Genomic DNA, 9254 nt, shown 5'->3' on the forward strand with positions numbered 1-9254 from the left:
GCGTCTTCAACTGTCGAGAAGCATAAGCAATAACATGTCCATACCGTGTCAGAACACATCCTAACCCCTGACCAGAGGCATCAGTATAGACAACATACCCTCTTGATCCAGAAGGTAGAGCTAGCACAGGTGCAGTAGTAAGACGTCCACGCAGCTCGTGAAATGACTCATCACAATCCGAGGACCATATGAATGCAACATCTTTCCGTGTAAGCTGTGTCAAAGGCCTTGCTAACTGTGCAAAATTCTTGATGAACCGACGATAATATCCAGCTAGACCCAAGAAACTACGAATCTCAGCAACCGTCGTCGGACGAGACCAGTTCAGCACTGCCTCTATCTTACTAGGATCAACAGATATCCCTTCATTAGAAATCACATGACCGAGAAACACTACCCGATCAAGCCAAAATTCACACTTGCTCAATTTCGCATACAACTGCTTATCTCGTAACGTTTGTAAAACAATCCTCAAATGCTGTGCATGCTCATCCTTGTCATTAGAATAGACAAGAATATCATCAATGAAGACGATGACAAATCTATCCAGATATTCTCGAAATACCTGATTCATCAGATTCATAAAGACTTCCGGTGCATTCGTCAAACCGAATGGCATAACCAGAAATTCATAATGCCCATATCTGGTCCTAAAAGCAGTCGTAGAAATATCTGAGTCTCGTACCCGCATCTGATGGTATCCAAATCTCAGATCTATCTTGGAGTAAACAGAAGTACCCTGTAGTTGATCGAACAAATCATCAATCCGCGGCAAAGGATACTTATTCTTGATGGTGACACGATTCAACTGCCTGTAATCAATACACAATCGCATCGATCCATCTTTCTTCTTGACGAACAAAACAGGTGCTCCCCACGGAGAAACACTCGGACGAATATATCCCTTATCAAGCAGATCCTGTAACTGCTGTTTCAATTCCCTCATCTCTGACGGTGCCAAACGATAAGGTGCTCGGGATATAGGCGTAGTTCTTGGTACTAAATCAATACCAAATTCAACCTCTCGCACCGGAGGAAAACCAGAAATCTCATCAGGGAATACATCAGGAAACTCACTGACTACCGGTAACTGATCAATACACGTACTACTCATGAACATATCAACTGCATAGATAAGGTAACCCTCCCCACCTGACTCCAAGACATGACATGCCTTCAGAGCCGAAACAAGTGGCATCGGAGGTCGCGCACCCTCACCATAAAAATACCAGCTATCACCCTCAGCATGATGAAACTGTATCAGACGCTGATAACAATCCACAGTAGCGTGATACAAAGTCAACATATCTATTCCCAAAATACAGTCAAAATCTGCCATCGCTAATATTATCAAATTAGCTGACAATACATTACCCTTAAACTCTAGAAGGCAACCCATCACTAGATGCTTAGTTACTATCTCCTGCTCCAGCGGAGTCGATACAACTAAATCCATATCTAATAATACATAAGGTAATCTATGTTTCTTAACAAAGCGACTAGAAATAAAGGAATGCGATGCTCTAGTATCAATTAAAATAAGTGCAGGAATACCACATAACAGAAAGGTACCTGCCAACATGCGATCGCTTCCCTCAGTAGCCTGTTCTTGAGACAGAGCAAATACCTGCCCTTGAGACTGGGGACGTTAACCAGAAGAACTCTGTGGTGCTGGCTGCTGTCGTGGAAAAGTAAAAGCCTGAGATCCAACTTGTGATCCTGATCCACTAGCAGAACCCATGCGCTGAGGACAATCTCTCCGCAGATGTCCCTGCTGACCACAAATATAACAAGCACCAGTAGCTCTCCAACATGAAGCTGCAGGATGCTTCCCTCCACAGTGACTACAAAACTCCTCCTTCTTCATCCCAAAACGGAACATACCTCGTGAACCATGAGATCCAGATGAAGTAGTAAGAGTAGAAGAAGACGTAGGTCCAGATTGCACAATAGATTGAGCTCGAGGCTCAAAAGATCCACTAGGCTGTGCTGACATCAACAACTGTGCACGCCTGTTGTTGGTCTCCACAAGACGGCAACGGTTCACCAAAGTCTCATAAGATACTGGGTCATCACAGACAACAACCTGTGAGTAGATATCTTGGTTCAGACCTTGCAGAAAGAGATCATACTTCGATGCATCACTCTCATTAATATGAGGACTGAAAGGGAGCAGATCAAGAAATCATTGCTGATATTGATCAATAGTCATTGATCCTTGCCTCAGAGTAAGCAACTCCATCGATCGTGCTTGGCGAACAGCTGGAGAAAAATACAGTTTTTGGAACTGCTGACAGAAATCTCCCCAAGTCACCTGTCCTCTCTCATAACGTGCCTGAGAAGCTTTGGCATCCCACCAAAAACGTGCTCGATCCTCTAGAACAAATTCTAGAACTTCCAGTTTCTGCTCCTCAAAACAATCGAAAGCACGAAAAGTACTCTCGAGTTTAGACATCCAACTTCTTGCTTGTTCAGGATTCTCGCCTCCCACCAATGGTTTCGGTCCTACTTGCATGAATTTATTGATAGAGTAGCAACGTCTACCCTCATGATGACGATGTTGATCATCATGATGGCGGTGATGATGATGATGATGACCACCTCCCTGGTCAACACTACCGTGACTCTCGTCAGCCATATCCTGAAAAGAATTGCACATTAAAATCTCAAATGCGCAAGAATTACTCAAAACTAATTCTAAATCTCAAGTACTAATTCCAAAATCTAAGCATGCTCTGATACCAAAAATGTAGTGACCCATGCATGGTATCACCTACTAACTGGCAACTAATAGCATGCATTAAACTTAATACAGCAAAATAACTTAACAGAGTAAAACGTGCGGAAACATAACCATAAATTACATATCAGCTTAGTATAAAAGTATCAAGCTTATTCATCAGTAGTGATACAACCATATCGAAATGCTTAAAAGTAAACATTATACAGCTATATCGAATCCTGCTGTATAATTAACTCCTCAAGGCCTGCTCCCTAATCCTGCCTTGAACCACAAGCTCCGTCCATCCTGCGACCTGCCCCATGAAATATGGTGTCCAAGATAACAACTAGGACGTGAGTTCTAACGCCCAGTACATAGACATGAGTAAACATATGTATATAATGCATGCAACATGATGATTGGTAAAGGGTCATCTGAAAAGTCATGCTCAGAACTGGCGCCACATGAGTGCTGCCACCGCACGGATCAACCTCTGGGTGCAACCACACTCGTCTAGTACACCAGAGTAGACAGACATAAATGCCCCCGCCGTCACGGTACTCTCAGTGACAGACTATCGAGTATAGAGCTGAGCGGCTCTATAGTCAGGTATAACAAGGTATAGGCTCAACGTGTATATGCACATGACATATGAGTATAGAAAACGGTAAATCATACATCATGCCATATAATAATGCCAAATAAATGTGTACGTACCTCTAGGCTAGTTTAAGTATAGTAAGATCCTATGTAACACCCGAAAATTTTAATACGTAAATTTGCATGCATAATTAAGGAAAATAATTATTTAAAATTTATATTTGGGTTAAATGACATTTATGCGTTATTATATGAATTATATGCATGATTTAATTTATTTTAGCATTTAACCCGCTATTTTAGAATTTTTAGATTTTTAAGAAATTATTGGTTTTGATCGCGTAGACGGGACCGTGGTCGGACGAGATACCAAAATTCTTAGCCAAAAATATTTTATGAGTTTTATGAGCCTTAAAATATTATTTTAAGATATTTTTGTCAAGAAAATTTTAGTATTTTATTATATGTTTATTTAAGGGTTGATTTTTAGCCAAAATTAGCCACTTTATTGACTTTTATTAATTTTTAAAAATACCCTAAATTAGTATTTCTGGATTTATGCTTTTATATCAGATTAGTGGGTATTTTGAATATTTTAAAATCTTATGTTTATGTTATATTATCTACCTAACTAAATTATATCTATTATTAACCTAATCTACCCAAAATAATCCCCCAAAAATCCCTCCAACCCTACGTTTCTAGTGAGTAGCCACCTCCATCATATCCCTCACCTCCATTCTAACGCTTCAGCAGAAAACTTCACACCATAGCCAAATTTTTCAAGGTTTTCAAGAAAACAAGAAGATCCGTTCGTCCCGGAGCGCCGTACACGCGATTATTGTCTCGTTTCTTCTTTCATCTTCGTCTAAGGCATGTCTATTCTTTCGTTTGAACACCATATAAGCTACTACTCACCATGATGGTTTATTTCAGATTGTTAGCATGAACTTTTCGAATTTATGCATTGTATTAATATTTTGATGCATGTGTTTGTGTTTCTTGCCATGACTCACGCTTTTTTCTGACATGGATCGGTCCAGGGCTGTTGAAGGTTGGTTCAAGGGTCTGTTAGGTCCTTTAGGACCGAACCGTGGCTAGGTTAGAGTCGGTTAAGGGCTAGGCCGATCAGGAGAAGGGTTGGTTGTGTTATTGGCTCGGTTTAGGGCTGTTAGGAAGAGGGGTCGGCTGGCCCATGCATGACCATGAACCAGTCGACCAGATGCTAGGTTAGGACCGGCAGGACCCTGTGAAGGTCCTGCCGGCGGCGCTCCGGCCGGCCATGGCCGAATCAAGGCGGAGGACTGCTGCTCGCGGCCGAGGGGAAAAGGGAAAGGGGGGATCGGGTTGGGCTATGGGTGGAGGTTGGGTTGGGTCCTGGGGGTCTGGGTCGGGTCTGGGTAGTAGCAGGATCGGGTCAGGTGATCCGAGTCCGGGTTAGGTGGGCCGGGCTTGAGTATTTTAATTTTTAAGTACTTAATAGTTTAAGTGTATTTTGGGCTTTAATAATTAGTTAGAAAATTATTTGGGCCTCAAAATAATTTTATTTTTCCAAATAATTTTATTTGGGTCTTAAATAATTTATTTAAGTTAGCCTAATAATTTTTATGGGCTTGAGAGCCCATGAATATTTTTGGGCCAGTCAGTGGATTTTGGGCCAGTCTAGAATTTTTTTGTGTTTAATTAAGTTAATGGGCTTAAATATTTTATTTGGGCCCAGTTAAGTTTAATTAAGTTATTTGGGCTAAAAAATATGATTATTGGGTTTTATTTAAGTTTAATGAACCTAGATGAGTGACCAGCAGTCTGGACCAACCCATGAAAAATAAATAAGTCCGAAATATATATTTAATTATTTTTATGCATGAAGTCTATTTTAAGTATATTATGAAAAATTAATTAAATATATATTACAGACATATTTTCAGTGCATGCATTCATGAAATTTCTTATGTATATAATTATGTAAATGATGAGCAATAAAATATTTTGGTGGAAATTGAAGTATGTGTGACATAGGGGTGGTTTTTCACCATATGATTCGGTAATTTTACTACCATAGGGGTGGTTATCCACCATATGATTCGGTAGTTTACTACCATAGGAGGTGATTTATCACCGCCATCGTACGTTGGTTCAGGAGACTGATCAGTCGACACATGAGCGTCACACTTATGGATAGGACCATATTCAGGTTTCAAAAGCATTGCTCAATTATGTTATATATGATAAATAAATAATATGTTTATGATTATGGTTATGATTCAGTTTATGATTCAGCAGTTTTATTATGTGATGAAAATATTTCCATGCATGCTCATGTACATGTATATGTATTAGTAATTATGTGATGCATTATTTTTAACCTTGTTATAAAGGATTAGACATGTTGAGCCCCTAGGCTCACTACGCTTATATGGTGCAGGTGAGCATGTTGACGTTTATGTAGCTCCTACCGGTGGTGAGGACTTATGAGCTCACGGAGCAGTGGATCCCGTGACCGTCGCAGCTATTTAGTTTATTATGTTGAGTTTTGAAACATGTTTTATTTTATTATTGTTTCCGCATATGAGATTTTTCAACATTATTGTTTATTATTTTAAATTGATGCATGAAACATTTTTAAGAATTTATTTATTTAAATTTTTTTTTGGTTATTTAAGAAAAAGTATGTTATTTTTATATACATATATGTATGGGCATGTATGTATAGTATTATTATAAAAAAAAAATTCCGCATTTATTAGTAATAGGCGCTTCAATTGGTATCAGAGCGCGGTCCTTGGAGGGTGTCTACTGTCACGTGAAGCTCAGAAATCTTACTATCGGTCTGTAAGTTTTAAATGCTTTAATAAGATTTAGAAGGAGCTTATGTATTAAGTTTAAGTATTTCATGTTCAGTAAGACTTTTAAAACCCTTAGTTATGCATTGCGATTTACGTAAAGAAAATATGTGGTGGTGCAGAATGCCTCCAAGACAGATGAATAGGCGAGGGGGACCTCCACCTCAAGCTCCGCAGAATCCTCTCTCAGCATTGGAGCAGGCCAATGCTAACATGATGGCTGGGATTACTGCTCAGTTGGAGCAGCAAGCGGCACGTCCTAGGCTCACACATGATGAGGATGTTGCCAAGCGGTTCCAGAAGAAGGGACCTAAGGAGTTTTTCGGCACCACTGATCCACTCATTGTTGAGGGGTGGATTCGATCACTGGAGTCCATATTTGACTACATGGGGATCACTGATGCTGACAGAGTGAAGTGTGCAGTGTATATGATGAGAGGTGATGCAGCCTCTTGGTGGGAAGGTGCGGTTCGAGGTGTGAATCTACCTACATTGACTTGGATAGAGTTCAGACGCATGTTCTATGCCAAGTATTTCACTGAGGATGTGCGCAGTTGAATGATCCGGGAGTTTATGAGTCTCCGCCAGGGAGACAAGTCTGTGGTGGATTACATCACCCAATTCGAGAGAGGGTGTCGTTTCGTGCCTCTTATTGCTGACAGTGCGCTGGATAAGTTGAGGCAATTTGTGGATGGTTTGCGGGCTGACATCAAGCATGACGTTCGCATGTTGGATGTCACTACTTATGAGGCAGTAGTTAGCAGAGCATTACGTTCTGAGGAAGGGAGGCGAGAGATGCAGCGAGAGCAGCAGAGTAAGAGGCCGTTTCAGCCAGGGTATCAGAGGGCGACTTCGCAGCCTCCTGCGAAGAAGCCGTATACTGGGCCGTCTAAGGGCCCGAATCAGCAGGGACAGCAGCAGAGGCCTCAAAAGCGTAAGCCACAGCAGCAGCAGAGGGGCGGGGCCCCTAATACTGGAGGAGTTCCGATCTGCCCGCAGTGTCAGAAGCCTCACACCGGGAAGTGTCTAGTGGGGTCCAATGTATGCTATGTTTTCAAGGAGCCAGGGCATGTTTCATATAACTGCCCGAAGAGGAAGAACACCACTGGGCGGGTGTTCGTCATGCAGGCTGAGAAGGCAGACCCAGATACCTCCTTAATCACCGGTATTTCCTAAACTTATTCTTTTAAGAAATTTTTGGGAATTTACTTCATGATTTTAAATTGCATGAATTATCTGTTTGTTTGGTTAGAGTAGGATGTTCATTTTATTCGTGTTTAATTAAGAGAAATATTTTGTAACTTGTATTGGAAGAAAAGTAAGTTTAGTATGCGATTGTTGGGATTTTCTGCGTGCAGGGAGAATTCTAGTGGGAGAAAATTCCACGTTTGCGTTGCTAGATTCAGGAGCCACGCATTCGTTCATCTCCCTAGAGTTTATCAGGCGGGTAGGCATCAAGCCTGAGGTTGCTGTTACAGGTTACGATGTCACTATGCCGTCTGGTCAGATTCTGTAGTGACCCTTACCCGGATCACCTACTAAACAGAACTTAGGCATGCAATTAACTTAATTAAATAGATATCAGAATAAAACTGCGGAAACCATAAACAATAAACAATCCCAAGTAAAGAAATCTGTAATTTATCCAAATAATATACAACCAAATCGAATAGCTGTATAAACCCAAACAACAGTAATAAAACCTAGACGAAGCTCCAGCTGTCCAACCACTGACTAGCCCCTCCTGGATCCACCCTCCTCGTCCAATCGCAAACCTGCCCCATGGAATAGGGTGTCCAGAAAATACAGAGTACGAGACGTGAGCATAAAATGCTCAGTACGAGAGTATGAGTATACATGCATGCAAAGTGAACTCCCTATAGACTCGAGGTCAAGGATCAGATAACAGAGACAGACCGGGCCCTGGTATGTAGCACGTTGTGCCGTCGCTTCAGGAGGTGGCTCCCATACCGAGATAACTGTGGATACGCCGGACCCAAATCGATGGAAGTCCATCCACTAACAGGATAGGATAAAACCCTACTAACAGACATCTCGAAAGAGATACAGCAGGATGCAAATGAATGCAGCATAATATCATGGCATATAAATCATGCAGTCACATAATACATGCATACTCAGTCAGGATATCTCGAACAGTACTTTCGTACCTCAAAAACAGTGCAAGCACTACCAACTCTAGGTCCACGCCTATAGTCTTCTCTACACTGCCAAATGATACTACTATCATTAAAGTGCTCTAAAAGCCTTAACTAAGCTATTGCATACTCCTAAATATTTATAGGAAGCAAAAGCTATACCTTCGTCCGTCGTTAGCCCTTTGATGTCGATGCCTCCAGAACTTGGGCACAACTCCGCTACGACTACCGAACGTCTCGCCGACCTCCGGACCAAGCCTAAGAAGACTAGAACAGCTCCAAAAGGACTAGAACGGAAAGGAAAACTCAGAATTGGCAAATGAAAGTGAAGTCTCGGCCTTCTATTTATAGACAACGATCGGAACTTCCGATCCTTGATCGGAACGTCCGAACCTCGATCGGAACGTCCGATCCTGCCATCGGAGCTTCCGAAGATCCTGATCTGCCACGTGTCAAAATATCACTTGTTGACTTCGGATAGGGGTGATCGGAGCTTCCGGTCCTGATCGGAGCTTCCGATCTTGCCAATCGTCATGGATGACGTAAAATGATCGGAGCTTCCGATCCTGCATCGGAGCTTCCGATCCTGTTCGGAACTTCCGAACCTACCTTCGGAGCTTCCGAACTCTATTCAAGTAATTATGATTAATCCCTTAATTACTGATTTTGGGTACGGGGTACTACATTCTCCCCCACTTAAGATATTTCGTCCTCAAAAATAGATCTTAAGTACCGAATGCAAATACAGAAATCAGAAACATTCTTTATTCAAATCAAATGTTTACAGAGTTTGCAACTGAATACAACTTAAAGAATGAAATCAAAACAACTCAGGATGGTCTTTACGCATCCTGTCCTCAAGCTCCCAAGTAGCTTCCTCAGTGCCTCGGCGCTGCCACTGAACTAAAACCAAAGGAATGACTTTGTTCC

The sequence above is a fragment of the Henckelia pumila genome, chromosome 2 (genome assembly GCF_033568475.1).
Source record: "Henckelia pumila isolate YLH828 chromosome 2, ASM3356847v2, whole genome shotgun sequence".
In the NCBI taxonomy this organism is placed as follows: domain Eukaryota; kingdom Viridiplantae; phylum Streptophyta; class Magnoliopsida; order Lamiales; family Gesneriaceae; genus Henckelia; species Henckelia pumila.